General features: G+C 37.8%; 1 long non-coding RNA gene across 1 annotated transcript; it reads right to left on the minus strand.

Moving 5' to 3' along the window:
* Window positions 1–773: 773 nt before the first annotated feature.
* On the minus strand, window positions 774–3,171 carry LOC139687192 (uncharacterized). Its single transcript, XR_011700621.1, has 3 exons — window positions 3,161–3,171; window positions 3,011–3,063; window positions 774–808 (listed from the first exon to the last, which is right to left on the minus strand). It is a non-coding gene; the product is annotated as an uncharacterized lncRNA (long non-coding RNA).
* Window positions 3,172–21,762: the final 18,591 nt, after the last annotated feature.

Below are 21,762 nucleotides of genomic sequence, written 5' to 3' on the forward strand. Positions count from 1 at the left end.
AGTGGGCGGATCGTTGTAACCGTTATTACTCTCGTCGTAAGAGCGAGGGGGAGTGGATTCGGGATCCATGGCTGGGGAGATCGTTTAACAGCTCGGCATTCCTCTGAGATCTCGGCTCTGGAAGGATAGATCTCATTTCTTCGGTCCGCACTTGGATACGACGAAAAGGATGAGTGGGGCCCGAGGCACGTAATGGCGAAAAAAATTAAAACAAAAGAAGCTTCTCCAGCGTGTAAGAAAGAGAGAGTTAGGGACGGGATATCGGCCGTGGAAATGAACGAACGCTTTTTGGACACGCACGCACCCCTTATAACATAACGCTGAGTTAATCTGCCCGCGGGTGATATTGCGACCCGGCTTGCCCATGACCCCTTTCCCTCCGCTCCTTGCGCTCATCTCTCACCTCTCTCTCTCTCTCTCCCACCAGTCCGCGCATGTGACTGCATCGACGAGCTGCCATTTTTCCCATTCCCACTCTCGTCTTCAATAAATATTTATAATATGTCCGGCACAGCCTTGAGTCGATTCTGATGGGAACTCTCCTTACCTGCCTCCTCTTTATACCACGGTGGTTCCGAGGCGAAGGCGCAGGCGATCAGTCAATCGAGCGGCCTCTGAGCCGAACACCATCCAGATTCCCCATCAGTCACCGTCCCACACCTCATACCGTCTTTTTGCTTCGATTCCCCCACGTCCATCTTGTCTCTCGCCGCCGAAGTAGGGCCTCTCCCATCTTCACGAGCGGCGCAGCAGAGTAGAACATGGAATCAAGTCGGCATGTCCATCCGTTCGCCATGCATGGCTTCCACTGCGACCGAGAGAGAGAAGTGACTTTGTTTAGGTCACGGATGAAGTAAGGGAAGCAATTGGCGTATTTGCACTGAAAACTGAAGTGTTTGCTTTGCACAAAGTTTGCATTGATCTGGCAATATTTGGATCCTTAATGTGTTTATCCGTGTGATCCAAATATGTAGGGCATTGCAGAATCTTAAATAATAATTTCATCATTAGCTTAGCCTCTTATGAATGAATCAAAATCATTGCGGTCTCAACTTATTTTTTTAATTAGTCACAGCATTATGCATTGCAATGCTTAGCCTGTTGTCGAAAATAACGTCGACATTGCATTGGCTTCACTCCTATGCAAGCTCTCCTGCTGCTCTCGTGGCTTTTCTATATATTATTTATCAGTGTCGACACGAGAGCCAGTGGATTAGGCAAAGTTAAAGAATTGATTTTTTGAAAAAGGCTTTGGATTAACACAAAAATCAACCACCGATACTTAGTAAACGTATTATGTACGGTGCGATTGACGTACAAGAGTAGACGTATAGGAGACCAATCCGCCGTTTTAGAAATGGAAATTTCCCACCCATCTTATTTGAATTACTTTGCGACAAACAGATGTTCGTCAAAAAAATTAATTTCAATAAGACCGTGGGAAAATATATTCCCCCCTCCTTATCACTGACGAATGCATCTCATGAATAATGTGGAAGTTGTACTTGCATTAAAGCTCGGCTGGCGGAAATTTAGTTAAAATCCTGACTTTTCAGCCCGCCATGGAATTATAAGAATAAGTTTATAAGTAAGAGGATAAGACAGAGAAATCATCTCTGAAGTTACGTTGAATTGAACGTTTTAATCATTTGCCAGCCGATAAGCCGTCTGAAGTAATTTCTTTAAAAAGTAAGCGTTATATTTGTATTTTATTTCACGAATAGGATGCATACAGTTGTGTATTGATGTTATCATCAGCTCGAGGCCGTACACGCTGCAGGTATTATTCACAATTTCATCGCGCTGAATGTCTGATCGCTTGCGGAGGTTGCGGGGCGGATCCCGCAACCGCCCGACGATCGTGTAATCTCCGCACCTCCATAACATTGTTCCGACAATAGAACATTTGAAGGAGAATATGAGAGGTAATGACGCTAAGATGGAAACAAATTAACCATTAGCTATTCACATACAGGAACATAGGATAACAATAGTGACTTCATTAGAACTACTTTCAGTCCCATTATACATAAATACATGCACTCACACAGAAATAAATAAATATGTATATGCACACACATATAAAAGTGAGTGTGTGTGAGTATATATATATATATATATATATATATATACACACACACTCATATATATATATATATGACCCACACTCATATATATATATATATATATATATATATATATATATATATATTAAAACCCTAATCCCCTCATCCCTTACCCTTTCCTCCTGGTGCTGCACCCCCTGCCACACACCTTTTTGGTGGCTTGCAGGGTATTGATGTAGATATATATATATATACAAACACACTCATATATATATATATATATATATATATATATATATATATATATATATTCCAAAGAAACTGCGGGAGATGCCGCAACAGTAACTTTTAAAGGAGTCATCCGCTAATGTGCATTTCAATGCAACAATTTCAGAGTGTAAAAATCACTCGCCTTGACTGGGATCCCAGTCAAGGCGAATGATGTTTACACTCTGAAATTGTTGCATTGATATGTGTATATATATATAATTATAGGTATATATATATATATATATGCATGTTTTTTCATTTATATCCTATTTTTTATGCCTTCATTTTATTAGTGCCTTTAAAAACTACTGTGTGTGTGTATATATATATATATATATATATATATATATATATATATATATATATATATATATATATATATATGTATGTATACCTGTACATAGCATAACATATTAATCAAAGGTCGGTTTGGTAGGTGATGGTAGAGTTCACCCAGTACAAATCCCGACAGCGTGTGAAATTCACACAAAGAAAGACACACATGTCCATATACACAGACATAAAACCCAAAACAAAGAACTGCATCATCATTGAATTAAAATGGTGAAAATAAACCACTGTTTCGGAAAGAACTACTTATTCACGGTTTTTTTGAACTTAAAAGCCTCACGAAAGAAGGGCGGTGCCAAAACTGGCAAATACGATGTACTTACCTGTACGATTCACGCTCGTACGGTGACTTTTCATATGTCGTTCCAAAGTAGAACTGTCGAGAAAAAATACATATTTGCCTCATTTTTCTACGTGCCCTTATCGAAAATGAGCTTGACAGCCCAGTGTTATACCGGAGTAGGTGTCCCTACCGTTTCCAAACTTAACGAGGGCGCAAAGGTTCCCCAGGCGACGGATGGTGAAATGCAGTAGTACGTACAATATAGTTCTCCCTTCACAGCAGTCGCTTGGCAACCACAGTGCCGATTGCATCTCCTATTGTCTCTAAGAACTGAACCCGACGACGAACAAACAATATACTGTATTCCGCAGAATCCTACTCATAGTTTTTCTCCTCTCTTTGCCAACAATTTGAAATGAATGTTAATTTAGTTGGTTCTATGCTTTGTCTGTTGGTGCTGAGTCAACATCAATGAAACACTCCACGTGCATATAAAATAACTGAAGCGAAGCCGTCCATGCCTGGTTACTTTGACGAACAGAGATGGAGGTGATTCTCTATCAAGGCCCTCCTTGGATGGAATGTAAAGCTGAACTGCAGTTTTATTCAATCGCATTTACTCCTGACTATCCTTCTGTTGAAATACATAAACCGGTAAGAAATGTCACGAAAAATAATGGATGCAGACGCATTACAGCAGCTATTGCATCAAGGTTGGCAAGTTAAAATTGTAACCAAAAGAGCAAGAATTTGGGGGTCGAATTATTAAACATCGATAAAAGCTTGGGTGAAATACGAGAGCAATCTGTTCCAATGCTACTTTATGGGAGAAAGGGAGGTAAGATGAAGGGTTCGATTAAAATATTTGAAATTCGATAAAAAAAACTTACGCCGCAGAAGTAAAGTCGAGTTTTATTTATGATACACGAATCTCTTTTACCTAAGATTGAGATGAGCGAACGTTCAGACGCAATCATACAACACGAATTACGTGGGTCGTCCTATAAGTCCTTAGGAAAAATTAGAAAAACAAATTATTTTGGGTAATGTTTCTTTTAATTTTTCAACACAATCTCACTTTATCTCGATACACTTTTCCCAGCGTTTCTCCAACTTTTTTAAACAGTCCAAAAATTAGGATTTTGGAAAGTCCTCAAAATAAACATCTACATGTACTATGCTGGCGATGACCTCCTCATTTAACGTGAATCCTTTTCCACCGAGCTATTTCTACAATTTTGGGAATAAAAAAAGTAACTGCGCAGGTGTACACCCGTGCAGGGTCTTAAGCGAAGGGAGTGTTTTTCTTTGCCATATGAGGACGTTTTTTCTTGATTTCTTCGCTCAATAAGTACCGGTACCAACGCATAGTACTTTCCATTTATCCTGTGCCCTTTTTGCAAGTATTCAATGAAGATGATTCCTCATGCATTTCAAAAAACCGTGGCCATCACCTTGTCGGCCGATTTCATCGTCTTTTGTCTTCTTCGGGAGATCATATTTAGAAGCCCGCTGTTTCGACTGTTCCTTTGTTTCTGAATTGTATTGGTGTACGGGTCCATATTTCGTCCACAGTTATGCATCGACGCAGAAACCGGTCCGGATTGAGACGAAAAAGAGCCAAACCAGCCTCCGACCGTACGATTGCGTTTATTCTCAACTGAGAGAGCAAACGCGGCAACCATCTTGCCGAGATTTATTTCACACCCAATTTTTTGCCTAAAATTGAAAACACTCTACCTTGTGGCATGCCTGCACCTTCAACTATTTCGCGAATATTGATTCGTCGGTCAATCAAAACCATAGCGTGAGACTTGCTAATTTTTTCGGAGGAAATCATTTCCACTCGACGTCCCAAACGATGTTCATCATTTGTGGATGTGCGGCCATGTTTAAAATCATCGACCCAATTGTAAACAGTCACAAACACAGTAGCTGACACAAACAGTCACAAACACAGTAGCATTAACTTCATTAAGCTCGGCTTTGATCTCCTCTAATATTAAGCCTTCTAAAAAAGTGTCTATTGCAAGGAAAATTTACTCATTGCATCAACTATAATCGATTTTCTTATCATCAACTTCATCATTTCGGGGCGATAATCTTCCCATAAATTTCCAATCATGGAAGTGATTAAATCTATGGGCCAATATATACAGGTATACATAACGTCATGATGACTAAAATACGTGCTAGTGATGAGCGTTAATTTTTCCAATGCAATATCCAATTATGATAACAGTAGAGAAAAAGCCGCCAGCAATGTCCCATTTGCCCAACTTTTTTTCACCCTTCATGACATGGCATATAATTTATTTCAGAACTCACGCTCGTATTTTTTCATACAGGACGGTTGCTCGCATTTAATTTCGCGCACCTAATTATCATGAAATATATTTTATTTCAATTGCATTCTCATTAATTTAAATGAACTAAAGCCAATGTCTTTCTTATATTCGACTTCAAGGGCGCAAATCGAGCATGACTGTTAAAGTTAATTAAGGAAATAAAGGCAATGTTTTTTCGAGCTCTTCAAAAGCATTTTATCATATTTTAACCAATGAAAGGTGATCTCGTGGAATAGCGATATTATAAGTTTTATTTATTAAAATAGGTCCTTTAAAGCCGAAAGAAATATCTTTTTTTGTTGTCCATAACATTTACGCGATGCAATGTATATAATCCAAAACCATTTAAACAAGTTCGGTTGGATACTTGCCATTCGCATGACAATGATTTTCTTTCAGATGCTCTGAAAATTTATGATCATATATTGCGGCAAACTAGAAGTCCCATTGCTATAGTTAGGGTCCAGAATTATAAACTTACCCGTGCCTGAAGAGAAACGGAAAACCATGACCTTTGGATCACCGGACGAGCACGAGAAGAACTCGGCAGTCGAGCGAAATTCTACAGAACTTTTTGCGAAACGATTTTTCCCAAGATGATTGATCTAGTGACTTGGGATTAATTTCCTGTTGTAATTTTCTCCGTAATTTCCCTCCGAGTAGATTTTTTGTACCTACCCTCAGCATCGTTGCATATTGTTTCTAAGCGTAGTGGTTTCGTATCATTTCACAAGTTTGTATTTCAAGGAAATCCCTTCCAAAGAAGAAGTTCGAATCGACAAATACGGCAATACCTTCTGAGGTCTATGAGAGAAAAATGCCTATTGGTATGAAAATGATATTGAGAATTTTGTTCCAGACGAGCGTGCATGCAAAACACATACGCTTCAGAAAAGCTCTTTTTAAATTTGTGTTGGCCACATGATTTTAAAATTTTTAATGTGCCTGGAAATAAAATTCACCGTGCTGAGCAACCATTTCATTGTAGCGTGGTATATTTTAGTGTATGCATGAGTGGTTTCACTGAATTCTACCAAATTGCTCCATCGGCAGATACTGCGCTCCTCAGGTTAGAAAGCCTTGGATATATATATATATATATATATATATATACATTTTATATATATAAATAATATATATATATATAATCATTACTTCTATTTCTTCCGATGAAGACGGAGCTGAATTCCGTCGAAAAGATCAAGAAATAACGCATGAGTGATCTTTTTATATGTTCTTATATTGTTTGTTGCTGTACAGTTGTTTTTATTCGACACTTCCGTGTCACTTCGACAAAATCATCAATCTGTATATATATATATATATATATATATATATATATATATATATATATATATATATATATATATATATATATATATATATTCTTATGAGTCTTACTTGAGAAAGGCCGAAAGCTCAAACAATCTACAATGTGTCCTTTTCTGTGTTATCTATTTTATTGTAATAGCATTTCTTGTACCCATACTCGTCTTATGGCGACCGCAGCAACTCTTCCGAGAGGTGACGGAGATTTGTTGCTCGCGGGTCACTTTCTTCTTCAATTCTCACGTTCACAGACGCATGAGACCTTGGTCTTGCCAACCCGCAGTACTTCTGAGAAACCCATCGTCTGGCGTCGGTGGTTAGCCGTAGGAGATTCCCCCATCTATGGCGCGGCGCCTGCCCATTGGCGGTGTCCCTCGGCCACAAATATGTTTTCTCGTTCACGGTGCTCCGACAGCCCAGAGACCTGCGGCCACGGGCCACTCCCACTCCCTCCACCAAACTCCCTCACCACTCCCTTCCTTTTCGCACATCTCCAACTCACTCTCTCTCTCCTTTTCCTTCTTCCTTTGTCTCTCATCCGCCACGTTCCTCTACTTCCCCGCGGCCGCTCCCAAAGCCTCACGCCCATCCCTCCACGTCCCGTCCCGCCTAGGACCCCGCCTTAAATCCTTCCTCCTCTCCTCCCACCTCCACATCACACAACTCGAAGGCGCTCGGCGTGTCTTCCCCGTCCCTTCCCATTGTTTTCCCACCTTCCTTCCTTGCTACACGCGAGTCTCCCTCGGGCTTATGTAATCTATATTCATTCTACGCGAAACGAAATGGGCTCTGGAGTAATGATGCGCATCGCACCAAGCGCAAGCCTCTCCCCGCGAACTATGTGAGATCGCTAATTGGTGTGCGCCCAAAGGACTGCGGGAATACAGAGCGTGGAAATGGATGGGTAATTAAAGTACTGCAATTTCGGTCAACATTTTTCTAAATTGCTATTTTTCACTCTAGCTAAAGGCCAGATAGTGTCGGCTATAGGTATCGCCCAGCGGATATGAGGTAATTATTATTAGCATTAGAGTCTCTCAATGGTCAGAATGTGGTTCCTCGAATTGTTACAGGACGATTAAATTCAGCAAAATTAAGCTAATTTGAGAGTAAACGCTGCTAGGAGATAATAAGCAATACAAAACTTCATTTAGCGAAATGTATGCATGGTTTAAAGAAACATAAATTTCGTTTTAATCCATTCAGTGTTTCTCCCGATCACAGTTTCACCAGATGGAAGATAATTATTTGTGCCTGACAAAAATGAACTGAAGACGAAATCGCAATCGGAATATTTTAGTCTATTAAGTGTCACAATACGTTTATTTGCTTTGGAAAAGCAGTAGAAAAAAGACTTAACAAAACATTCTGAATTCATACCCTTTAAAATCTGCGTATGATGATACTACTTGCATTATATAACCTTTCATAAAAATTATATTGAAAGTGGCTATCATGGAAACTCTATAGTGCAAGCGTAGATTGATTCAAAATATGAGATATTTCCTCGAAAATTACCAGTAGCTATATAAAGGAATAGCCCTAAGAAATATGACCTTAATCCGTTAAATATTGCTGTTGTCACAATTTTCATTTAAACCCTCATAAAGAAAATATTTTCCAATTCCGTCATGAATCACTGCACGACAAATTTTACGGTAATATTAGTGAATCACATGATAGTTGTACACGTTACTGAAATCAATATAAGAAATGATCAATTCAAGCTCAAGAAATATTTGTACATTACTCATATTATAGCGCTGTAGGCCCAAAGATACAAAGTGGTCTTCAAAGTTGCAATGCTAGATTTATCTAATTTTAGTTTTTTTTCCTTCCCTCTTCAATAACCTGACAGAACCCGCACTATGGTAAAATTTGCATGCCTTCAGTAGACGTTTAATTGTCTTTACCATAGAAAGTAGCTTTTTTATACAAATAATACACATACAGGGTACGTTGCGAAAGTAATGCAATTTTTAAAAAGAGTAATTAATTGAACAGATTTGCACAAACACTTAAAAGTCTACAAAGTACTGTCCTTGGGGCTCCACACATTTTTTCCAGCGACTCTGCTATGACCGGTACGTGCTCTGGAAGGCGTCTTCTGGGACCTCTCGCAAGGTCTTCGTCACGGCTGATTGAATTTCTTCCATGGACTATAAACGGGTTCATATCAGGGCTGCCTTAATCTTAGGGAACAAGAAGTCTGCTGGGGCGATATCAGGACTATAGAGGGGGTGGAGCAGCTTTGGCACCTGGTGTTTGGCCAGGAACTCACGGACTCGTAGCGCGTCGTGGCAAGGAGCGTTGTCGTAATGGAGTTGCCATGGGGCGGAGATGTCTTTTCTCATCCTGATGGCCCTTTTTTGAAGTCTTTCCTTGCACACCCACGTAGTAGGCAGCGTTAACTGTCTATTCTTGAGGAAAAAACTCCTTATGAACCTCTCCTTAATTGTCAAAAAAGACAATGAGCATTTTTTTCACCTTTGATTTGCTCATTCTGGCCTTTTTTGGCTTGGGGGACTGGTCGGTGTTGCACTCAGAGCTTTGGCGTTTTTTTACTGGGTCGTATTAAAAAACCCAGGTTTCATCACCAGAGATGACGACCAAATAATCAGGTTCATTTTCAATGCATTGCAAATGTTTAATTGAAATTTCCGCTCGGTTGGTCTTTTGGTCGTCTGACAACACCTTGGGCACGAGCTCGGCGCACACTTTTCTCTTCGCTAAATCTTCAGTAACAATGCGAAACACACCAGCAGACGATAAGTTCAGCTCATTGGCAACCATCTTCATACTCAATTGACGGTCAGAGTCCAACGATTGTCTAACACGAGCCACATTGTTGTCGGCTTTGCCGGTTGACGGCCGCCCAGAGCGTTGTTCGTCGTGAACCACTTCCCGGCCCTCCTTAATGGCCTTTAACTACCTCGGAACTTGTTAGTAGGTCGGAGCAGTGTCTCCGTAAGCCTCACGAATCATTTCATTTTTTCAGTTTAGTACAAAACTTAGTAATCGCGTAACGTTCTCTTGAAATTCCACTCTGTTGGTCTTTGGTAACACGGTCGGCCCGTAGAGGTTTACTACAACTGATATCCAGCCGCTATCACAGATTGGAGAGCACTGAGACCGGTTTCGCGGCAAAGCTTGGCGTCCCCCCCTCCCACCTACTGCAAGTGGTTCGATTCCACTCCGACCAATAGGAGAGGTGCGGGAAATTCATTTGCACTACTTTTGGAACACACCTTATATATATATATAAGTAATAGTGCGACTATACATTTGAAAATTCATATCTTTGCGAAATAAAACAAGACAAAAATGGTGAATGAGCGAGTAAAGAGCGGTTCCCACTTTGTACCCCCAATTAAGATTTTGAACCTTAAATTTTCTGTGGGACAATATTAAGTTTTCGAAGAAAACGTCGTCTTCGTAGAGTGCTTAACACTTAATAATGTTTTTTTCTAACTGAAAAGAATGCTTACAATATTTTTTTTAATTTGTAATTTTAGGTCGATCGACTTCCATTGATAGTATTGAAAGGCGAATTTGGTCATTGTGAACAAGGCTGTCCCCTGACTTCAATGAACGCCATCAATAACGCAGTTAAGTCATTATCTCACTGCCTACCACATCACATAAATGTCAGGCTCTCAACTCACACGACTTGCCTCGCGAGCAGCCTTGCGAGTGTTGACAATGGTGGATAAACGGCAAAGAATCATTCCGAGAATATATTAACCTAAATTTGTTATCATGTTAAGGAGTATTATCAGGCAAGGTTCAAGGGAAAATGACGGTGACCTAAAGAGTGTATGAGCAATTTTTAACCACTATGCGTTTAGCTAAGGTCGGTTCAGCGATTGATAAGATGAGGAAAGGTGAAATCGGCCATTGCATGAATAATCTTTAAGTTTTAATTATTTTTTCTAAGGCCACTTTTGTGCAACATAGACTAAGCAAGAGTACCAGAGGATACATAGTTTTAACTTCGAATAATTTTTGCATTGAGTTGGTTAATTCTGTTGCTGCCAGCCCGAGACTTATTATAATAAAATTTTAATGTCTATGTTTGAAAATTCATGGACGATTTTCTTTTTTAAATTGAATTGTGGTCAATGTTTATATTTTCTCCACACAAACATATGGGTGTTTGATCCTTAAACCAAATTGGAATATTTCGTTACGCTAATCAGAAATTAGCCTATAATTCCTCATTACTACCTAATCTTCATCCTGTATCTACTTTATTTTTCTCATTGTGCGCAAGCAATAGTAGATGAATGAAATCTATCCTCCAAACTTTCCCTCAGGCCGTACCCCTTCTGACCTTGGGGATCGAAAAGGGTAGTGGCCTCCCAAGCGATAAAGGTGACCCCGGCATCAGTGGGTGCCATTTTCATAACGAAAGGGAACCAAGAATTCATTAGGTTTTTAAACTTTAATGAGGACCTAAAATAGAGATAGATACAACTCTATATCCCGTGGCATACATTAAAAAAAGATGACTGCAGGCAAAAAAAACTTTGCATGCAGACGAACCTGTACAATGAACAAGTATGATTTGACGGTGGTATTAGATTATTATTTGTTATTTATATTATTCTCAAAGACGCTGACATGATATTTCAGAGAGAATTACAACAAAGTTTCCCAAATTCATGTATCGATGGATGAAGACATGGCAGGTTTTACGTCCTATTTAACATCTGACAAAGTTTTTACTTCTCTTGCAAATAAAAAGGAACTAAACCAGATAAAAAGAGCTTGAGTCTTTAATAGAGGAAAGTGGAAATCATTTACTAACGAAAACAAGAACTGATTCCCTTGTTCCTGTCTCCCTTCTTTTTAGTGCAATTTCAGATATACTCACATAAGGCATTTAAAAGACACAAAATTCATTAAGGAAAGAACGGGTCGCTTAGTTCAAATTAAGATTAAAGGTATTTTTAGTTCATAAAATAACTGTTAATATGTTTTCAATAAAGAGTGGAATGAAGTGATGGGAGCATAAAGTAACAAAATATGTTTGGGAATACGTGTCATCACTTGCCTACGCACATTTTAGATGATAATAGTTTCTTTAAATTAAAACTTTCATGTACCGTGAATAATGCTGAATAATTTTTTTACAACCTTATTGTACCAAAAGTATATTTCGCATTCATCATTTTTTCGAAGATATGAGCTCCTCTTGAAACTCGCCATTGATTTTCGATCCATCGAAACTCATAAACAATCAATATTTTTTGATTAACGTGTATAATACTATTAATGCAAGACACTGAACTAATATCATACCAGTTACGAAGCTTTAATATTATTTCGCTAATTTTTCGAATGCGAAGTGGAATGAAATTTAATATTTAATAGGATAAAATTAAAAAAATACGCATAAAATGGTTTTCTAGCTTTAATGCCTGTGCAAAAATGAAAATGAAATAATAGGCCATGTGTGTGTACATATATATATACTATATATATATATATATATATATATATATATATATATATATATATATATATATATATATATACCTATATACACACACACACACACATATATATATATATATATATATATATATATATATATATATATATATATATATATATATATATATACACACACACACACACATAAGAGTTCCTTCCCTCCCTAGAGAAAGGCGGTTTGATCACTGAAAATTCGGAATACGTGTGAGTTTCATTGGTATGTGTTTCTCTGTATTTTTTTCGCTAGCGCTATATCGCTTCTCCGTTTAAATTATTATTCACATCCGTGTGAATTTCCTTCAAGGTATAATTTACATATATATATATATATATATATATATATATATATATATATATATATATATACAAATATACAAATATACAAATATACAAATATACATATATAAGTGTGTGTGTATGTATATATATATATATATAAACCATGAACCATAAACATAGGAATCAACCCGAAGGTCGGTTTGGTAGGTGATGGTAGATTATGGTTGAGTTCACTCAGTACTAAGCCCGACGGCGTGTGAAATTCACACATCAGGGTAGGGGGGCCAGTTCCGTTCCCCGTGCCGCAACTTTTAAAGAGTCTTGAGTTTGCGATCTCAAATATGACGATGGGTCTAATGCATTTACACTCATAGAAGGAAATGCGATGGTTTTGACAAAATAATTTAATGTTTTCCTGTTTATAAATACAGAATTTTACGCGCATTAAACATTATATAATGTATAATGCGAGCTAAATTCTGTATTTATAAACAGGAAAACATCAAATTATTCAGTCAAAACTATCGAATTTCCTTCTATGAGGGTAAATATATTAGACCCGTCGTCATATTTGAGATCGCAAACTCAAGATACTTAATGAGTTGCAAAGTGTAAGTATGTTTTGGAGGAAGTAGCCGACGCATTCCAGCAGCCGGCGTGGAAATGGCTCGCGTTCTTTGCCGGTCCTCGCAGGAGCCCTGCTCTTGATCTCGCGTCTCCCTGCTGACCTCCACCCTTCCCTCCTGCCCCTTCCCTCGCATTCCCACCGCGCGGTCATCCTCCTCGCCTTAGACTGTCTGTGGGTCGCATCGCCAAGTGCGTCCGAAGACCGGTTATGTGGGCCTTCCCCTTTCTTTATTCTCTCATTTATCTCCGCTGACGTTATTTTGTAGAATTCTTTGCATACTTCCTATCTACGTCCAACAAGAGGGCGATCAAAATGTTTTCAGATGGAAACGCTGTTGCCTACGAAGAGAGACAGTAATGCCGCCAAGGTTAAGGAATACTGGCCGTTTATTCATCACAGCGTTATCCACCGAAATAAATTTCAAGTTAGCCCTGGAAAACATGCGAGGAATAGGAATTGTGGTTTTTTTATGTGCGTTATTTCCAGTATTGGTGTTCATTTTTTTGCTTGTGATCTCTCAATCGGTGGTTTCCCTATGAAACCACAAATAACATGTGTTTTATTCCATTCAATTGGGATCTATTTTCATCAACATTAGGAGTTGGCCTGACTACATCATATACTCGGGCAATATTTTGATCTGAATTGTTCTAATCAACAGTGTAGACCCAATTTTTAATGTTTCGAAAACGGAAATTCAAAATGGTGAAGTTTCAATTGTGCATACCATTAAATATTTAGGGAAAAGTTTGTTCCCGTGTGGTGAGTGGAAATTACCAATTATAAGTTGTAAAACTAATTTAACATTGAAAATAGAGATGCAATATTGGAGAAACGATTACATTATCCCTCAAATACTACCGTTGGTTTTAATTAATATTTACAAAATACTTTGCATCTAATATTCAGACGTGCATCACTGTAAATTAAACTCAATTTTTACTTCCGACATCAGTAGAATTAGAGATAGTCAGCTGGTGAAAAAAAAGCGCTTTTAGGATTTTTTTACCTAATTTTCAATTCAGGATTTCAGCGGGAAAAATACGTTTCGGTGAGCTTCGAACATTTCTCAGCCGTTTTCATGATTTTGTCTCTCCGTGCATGTGCGCATGCATAAAAACAGAATTTTAGACTAGAAAGCTCAAACACTATTAATCTTAGACGCAATCATTACATTTAATATTTTTACTGAAAGCGAAATAATTTTTAGGCAAAAACTACACACCGGAAGTAACACTTAACTGAAAAAGGTTTAGTTTTCCAACGAGATTCCTGATCAAAACGACCAATTTTGTGATGAATTTTGATACCTTTTTGATTTGAAAATTATCTATAGTGTTTTTCTGCATCTTTCATTTCGCTATACCTCGCATGTTAACCTAAAATGAACGTGCCTCCGGTCGTGAAACGATGGAAAACGAAAAAGGCAAGACCGTAAACTTGATTGGCACTAAATTTGTTGAAGGGGGTAGGTAAGAACAAGGTAATAAGGCAGAGGTAAATCGAAAACACTGGTGTTTCTGCCCGGGAATATACTTCCTCTATAATTAATCCATTACGTATTAATTTGAATATTTCGAATTTATTTAAATCAAATATAACAATCCTCATAATGACGTTGTGGTTTGTGGTATTTTAGAACATTAAACCCCATACGATTCGTTTCCCAAAAATTCTTCAAGGAACATTTAAGCCGAAGCATATCTATTTAAATTCTTCGTCAACCGTTTTAAAAAGACTCCATTAAAGTGACACAAATATAATAGAGTTACGACTCATCGGTCTGCATAAGCGTATTTTATCTTGTTTTCAAATATATAATTTTTGGAAATAAATGAAAGGGAAAGATTATTAAACCAAGCCAGCAACATTAGACTGAAGTGCCGTTTCCATGACTACATGAAGAAATGCGAGCACAGATATCCCATTGAACTCCCGGGCATCGCTATGAAAACATAAACTTTCCCTAAGGAAAGAAAAGGCAGTACCATGTAATACGGGATGTTATTATTTCTTCTTAGTATAATATTATGTGCAGATCATTTAGGGAACAGCATAGTTCCAGGAAACTGCGGGAGATACCGCCACAGTAAATTTTAATGTAGTCACCCGCTAAGTTTGCATTACAATGCAACAATTGCAGGAGGTAAAAATAATTCGCCTTTACCGGGATACAAACCCAGTCAAGGTGAATGATTTTTACACTTTGAAATTGTCACATTGTAACAAAATAGTTGTTTTACCTTACGTCATCATTCATACAATGGAACATGTTTGAAACAATGCATCAATCGCTGTTATTTGTCCCCAAATGCTATTTTTCTAAATGTGGTTACAGTTGTGATACGAGTATTCTGCTGTCAGTGTCAGAAATTATCCAAAAAAATTGCAATATTTCATTGATTGTGGCATATTCGAAAAGTAAGGGCCGTGTACTTACATTTAAATATTTTCGGATTAGAGAACAAAGTTTTCGTATGCAGCACCAAAGCCACAGAAATTATTACTTCGGTCCAGTAGTCGTATGCCTCTCAGTGAATGCAGACAACGATGTCCGCAATAATCGTTACACCCGCCAGTTGCGAAGGGCGTGCTGTGATTCGATTTTTGCGTTTAAAAGGATCATTAGCAGCCCAGTTTCATCGAAGGTTGTGCTTAATAATGAAACTACAGTAAAGAGTGAGGGAAAGGGTAGACATTGGTGTCGATACTTCAGAAATGGCCACACTGATGTGTGTGATGAAGGGCAAAGTGGCAGGTTTTCCCAGTTTCCAGGTATATGTAATCGTTCAACAAATGAACGAAGAACTGTGATACCATTGAAGATTGATTGTAACCATTGATTGTAACGGATAAGCTCGGCTACCACAAGTGTGCAAGGTGGGTACGGAAATTGTTTACCGATTAAAACAAGGAGCAAAAATGCCCGATTGGACGGGCATTTGTGGTCCGCTATCGACATCGACAAGACGAAAATGACTTGACCTTGCAACTATTTTCTCTCCTTGCACTTCAAACAGTGGCTTGGTCAACGACAGTTTGAAGTCGACGAGGAACAAGACCATCGTTGTCAACTGGCTCAATTCCCGGGCGTCGAACTTCTATGCTGAGGGATTCAAGAAGCTGGCGAGACGTTGAGTAAAGTGTTTAAAAGTGAACGGTGACCATGTGGAAAAAAGAATTAGGTTTGTAGAAAACTGAAACCGTCTCCAAAAGCTCTTTTAAAGAATCTATTTTTTATGACCAAACGGATCTAACTTAAAAAATAATCGTCGTAGCAATACTTTATATATATTCCTTCAATATGTGTGCTCTTTTGCGAGTAAATGAAATATCTTAAAGTAACCGTCTTTTTACTTTATATCTAAATATCTTCATTACAAGTTTCATTCATGCATTATTATCATAACAATCAATTGATAACGTAATTTAATAATAGAGAGTCGCCTCAAGGCGAGCTACGTACACACTTCACAAGCCACAGATAAACAAGAGAATAATTTGAATCTGCGTTTTTATGATTAATTTGATAAACTCTAGAACTACAGTCTCTGCATGACAAACACTCAAAAGAGAAATTAGAATTTCAGGAGAACATTTCTATTCTATTCACATAGGCGCTGAATTCATATATGGAAGAATGGCTTGTTTCGAAATCGACCTAGAAACATAGAGTAGAAACGTAGTAACATATACCTTTCGCCTACTTGCTCGCCTAGTAATATACGGATACTCCTAAAGTGACTACTTAATTCGTGATACCAAATTACAAGGACTAACCCTGCAATACCTCATAATTAAAGAGCCTACTGAAAAGCAAATTTCAAGACAAGTTGCCCAAAAATAAGATATAAGGTAGAATAAAGTAATATATCTTAAGAAGCGTCCGATCATATTGGCATTAGCTTAGGAATAGCTTTGAAGGAGTACACTGACTGCCAACGCATCTGAATTTCAAGCTTGATGCCATTGGACGATACATTCTGGCATCAACCCTGTGCAGTCATTAAATAGTATGTCGAGAGAAAGAGAGAGTAAGAAAAGTTTTTTTTTATTGCCAGTAATCTGGAGTCACGTGAATGACCTGCTCAATGGCCATGAACCCGGCATGCCACTAACGATTTCGAAAGGGCCTTAAAGCTACGGGACGTAATATAATATTTATGTGAAATATTTTTAAGATTCAAATTTGGACACTTTTAATGAAGGCCTTTATTCTCTCAGTGATGAGGAGAAAGTTCCACCAAGAGAACTTCCATGTATCAGGGGTCCAAGGCAAGAGGGATTCAAAAGTTCTGAACAAATGTCCAACAACCGGTCTTTTTCCATTTCAGGTTACGTATTGAACATCCAGCCTCAGTACTCAATGGACCGAAGTATATGAGGCAGATAAATTTACGGAAAATTAATGGTATTCAATTTTCAGGAAACATTACTGGCGAGCATTAAAAATATTCGCGAGAATACAATATTTTGTAATTTCGACGAATACAATTTTTGTAATTCTTTACTTAATAAGAAATTTTGGCAGAGTAACTAACTTCGAAAGTAAAATCGAAATATTCATAAAAATCTACTGTGTTATCATGATTTTATTATTTACTTTATTTAGATGACGAAAATGTCTAAAATTTTTTGACCATTGCAATTTTTTTTACCTCAAGGATTTTCACAAATTTAATTTCAGGATTAAAATAAAATAACGTTGTGAAGTTTGGTGGGGCATGACAAAAAAGACGTCGGAATAAAGAAGTAGGCTCGGGATATTTAAACAGGTATTGGAAAATCTATTGGAAAAAAAATGTCTGCACGAAACTTGCTAAAGGTTCATGAAACGTATCACATTCTCTTTTGAACTTGAAAAAAATCTTGGTCACTTTAAAGAGAACATTAATTTTTCATTATTTTATTTTAGCAAATAATAAGTGAATCTTAGGAAAACCTTAATCCAATCAACAGAGCATTCTTGTCAACCGTAAGAACCCAAATTACCCTTTCTAAAAAATGTGTAAAAGGAAAAGTGGAATGAATTACCAGATTCTCTAAATCCTATGCTGAAATCGGTAATCACGTATTATCCTTATATCATGAGACGTAACTCTGTGCGTATTGACACAAACTATAATCTGAAATTGAAACTCCTCAAATAAATACGTAGTTTGTGAGGCGAATTCAACGCCCCTAGGAAACAAAAGAATGCTGACGGCGCAGTTTATAATTTAGCTCCGCGTGGACACAGAGATCAACAATAAAAAATAATAGTCACCCATGACGTGAAACTCTGGGCGTGTAATAAATTATCCCATAGACTTCGCAGCCTCCTCTCTCTCTCCTCCACCCCTTCGCATGCTAATGCGACGTCACCAGTAACGCAAATTGAAACTCTTCCTATTCATATTGACGCCACCGCGCAGAACAATATGATAATAACATTGGGGCTCTCGCACCTGGCCAAAGGAAAGTTTCTCAAGTACTCACCGTACTCGAGCAACCCTTCGGAAGATCGCAAAAGATTTCCTGCCAAAAAAACAATCCAGACTAAGTACCTAACATATCCCTAAAAATAGCGAAGAGCGCTCGCTGTTTCGAGGTGACCTTGTGCCCCGGGACCCATTAAACCTGGACCCCACCTGTGGTCTTCTTTTCGGACCCCCATGTAACTACGTCAGAGTCAACCTTTTAGTTCTTCCCCTCTCCCTATCTCCATCCCCTTGACGTCCCACTCGTATTCCTTCCTCCTTCACCCTCTTCCCTTCTCGCTTGTCTCTATCATCCCAACACTACCTGTCGAGCTGGTGGTACCACGGTGTCTGTGCTTGTGTTCGTGAGTTCGTCTTCTCCTCCCCCGCGAGGATTTCGGACCATCTGGAGCTGCCAAGTAGGTTGAAGGTGAGCAGGAAAGGAAGAGCCTCGGGAAGCTTTGGGGGTGGGAGAGCAGGCGATGCGTATCTTTTCCGAAAGTGTTGAAACTACAGCATTTCACAGCAAACGTGCGTCTGCGTGTACTCGAGGATAATGGCATATTCGGGGTCGGTTCAGGGTCATGGATGTGGTGAACAGCCACTTTAAAGCGAAGGATGTGAAGGAGAGACGGTGGGCAGAAAAGTTTGGAATTTCCCAGAAAAAAGAATATGAAATACTAAAGCAAGTCACGCTCTGGTCGAAAATATTGGAAAAATCTGGTTTTTTTGATGGACTTTTGTGAGAAACACCACTCGCGTTTAGTCATAATTAAACGTATGTCCATATGCTTTGCGTACGTACCGTTGACTCCTTCCTACGCCTGGGTCCTGATCCCAGCCAGGGCTGGGACCCTCGAATCGAACGATCCCTCAATCCAAGAGCACACTCAAAATATCAATTCAGGGCTAAAACTTGAATTAAGATATCTCATAGGTTTTGGCAGCCTTTCACATCACAAAGGAAAAGAACATTTGTGAAATGCAGAGGTTGCATACGTATGTACAACTAAAGCAAGATGTATATCTCCCTGTTTACTTTTAGGACACGCTTCCATCAGCATTATCAAACAACCTCCCCAACATGAATAAAATATGTGTAAAACATTTGTAATAAAAGTGTAAAATCTGAAGATGAAGCAGCTACCAACAAATTCGAACGCAAATCAAATGTTTACAAATTCTTTAGCAAACAATGATGTTAAATACAGCGAGGAGAATGGCCTGAAAGTGAATATTCCTTTTATTAAGGGACAGAAAATTATAAAATATATTTGGTGGTTCAATTTATCATTGTGGTAGGAATAGGTTTTGTTCAGGTTTAATAAGGTCGTAATTCTAAGAATGAAGTCGAACATAATGAATAACTGATCACTTTTCCACTTGAAAAAAAAATTATCATGTGGAAAAGTGCTTTCATTATCTCTCTGCTGACTGAACATTTCCTACACCCTTTGCATTTTAACAGTTAAGCCAAACGTACCAATTCATATACCCGTATAACTAATTTGTATGCTGCATGTTTCACATGAAAAAATGTATAATCTTAAATGTACTTTAATTATTTTAAATACTTAAAAAGGTATTTGATCTTAAATTTCTTTTCATTTTCAGGTCCAGCCATGAACGTTGAAAAGAAAAGTTATCATATCATTATAACGATGAACGGGATGCTGATTATTTTTCTACAACAGTTAAGCATAAATGTTGCCGTTTAATATGCAACCCGTCTTCAGCAATCTTCGAGAAAATAAATGTGGAGAGATATTTCCTAACAATCCATGATGAATATGACATAATATGTAAGAAATACTGAATTACGTAAAGAAAAAAGCAAATATTTGAAATATGATATTTCTCCGCCGCAAAATATGTTTGTGAAAGTCATGGATAAACCAGTTGCAGTAATAATCTCGTCCTTGCAAGTGTTTCATTTATTGGTTACGAAGGAAAAAGCATTTAGCAATGGTAACTTGATGAAAAAAGTATTTTTTGACCGACGCAGAAGCACTTTTTTTCTGATTTTAAAAATAAAAAAAATGTTATTGATTCAATGAAAGATTTACGACTTTTGAGAATAACAAACAGTCACGAAGAGGAATTTAAAATCTAAGTGCAGGTGTTAGTCATCAACTACGAGAGAACATAGATAGATACATTAAGTGGCCTTTTCCTTACAATTCTATGAATCAACCGACGTCACTGTCGCTGCATAATTGATGAAATTTATTTGAATTGCATTCGGAGACTGTATAGCTAAAGGATAACCTCTTCAAGTAATACCAATGCATGGAAGGACGAGAGGGGATCACACAATTTACAACTTTTGATGGCTTTGTGAAGGAAACGCACTCTCTATTTTTTAATTTGTTTCCATTAAGAGGACAGAGTTTCTTCAATGACCGGGAAAGTTAATGACGTTGTTTCCAAAGGTCGAAAATCTTATATTCGATATTTATTTGCATTAAATGAGTAAATCAACGACAAGTATTTAAATATTTCACAGCATCCAGTCACATGAAAATCAATAGGATCGACATATGACTGGATGTGTACAAACACTTCTATACCAATCTTAAATATTTTTCGTCGCATTATTCATTTTATACGGAAAAATATCAAGTAACAACATGATGATAAATATTCCGGATTTTTTAGCGTATCTCTGTATTATTCATCAGCAGGTTATGCATCCCAAGAGACTGTTTACACGATGCTATGGATATTGTTTTTAAACTTGTGAATGCTATCCTGTGCAGTGTCCTTCAGAGACGCCTATTTAGATTACAAATTGAATATGTTAAGAGACGATATATGCCACGCATTGCTTTTCGCTGGCTCAATAGAATCCATTTTCTTGTTAGATTTCTGGAACTGCTGGTCGACATTAAAAAATTATTTCCTGTAAAAGTTGATTGTTGTCAAAAAGTAATGCAAAAAAATGATATTTAATTTATTTTTCATTCATTCATTTAGTGCGAAACTGAATGCTGTAAATCTTGACCTTCAAGGTAAACATTAAAATTTTACAGTCGTGGTCATTTCAATAGGTGCTTTTCAGCAGTAATGTTGCAATCAAATTTAAAAGATCATGGTAAAAGGTATTTTCCGAGATGTAATAAATTTTTCGAAAAATCCTGAAATGACCACCTGCATTCCAAAATATATTATTGATGTGGAAATTGAAAGTGATGATTAATCAATTGAGAAAAGCGTTGAGGATTTTAAAAAGATTGAAAGCATTGTACGA

The sequence above is a fragment of the Hetaerina americana genome, unplaced genomic scaffold, assembly GCF_022747635.1.
Source record: "Hetaerina americana unplaced genomic scaffold, ioHetAmer1.1.p SCAF_1, whole genome shotgun sequence".
Lineage (NCBI taxonomy): Eukaryota > Metazoa > Arthropoda > Insecta > Odonata > Calopterygidae > Hetaerina > Hetaerina americana.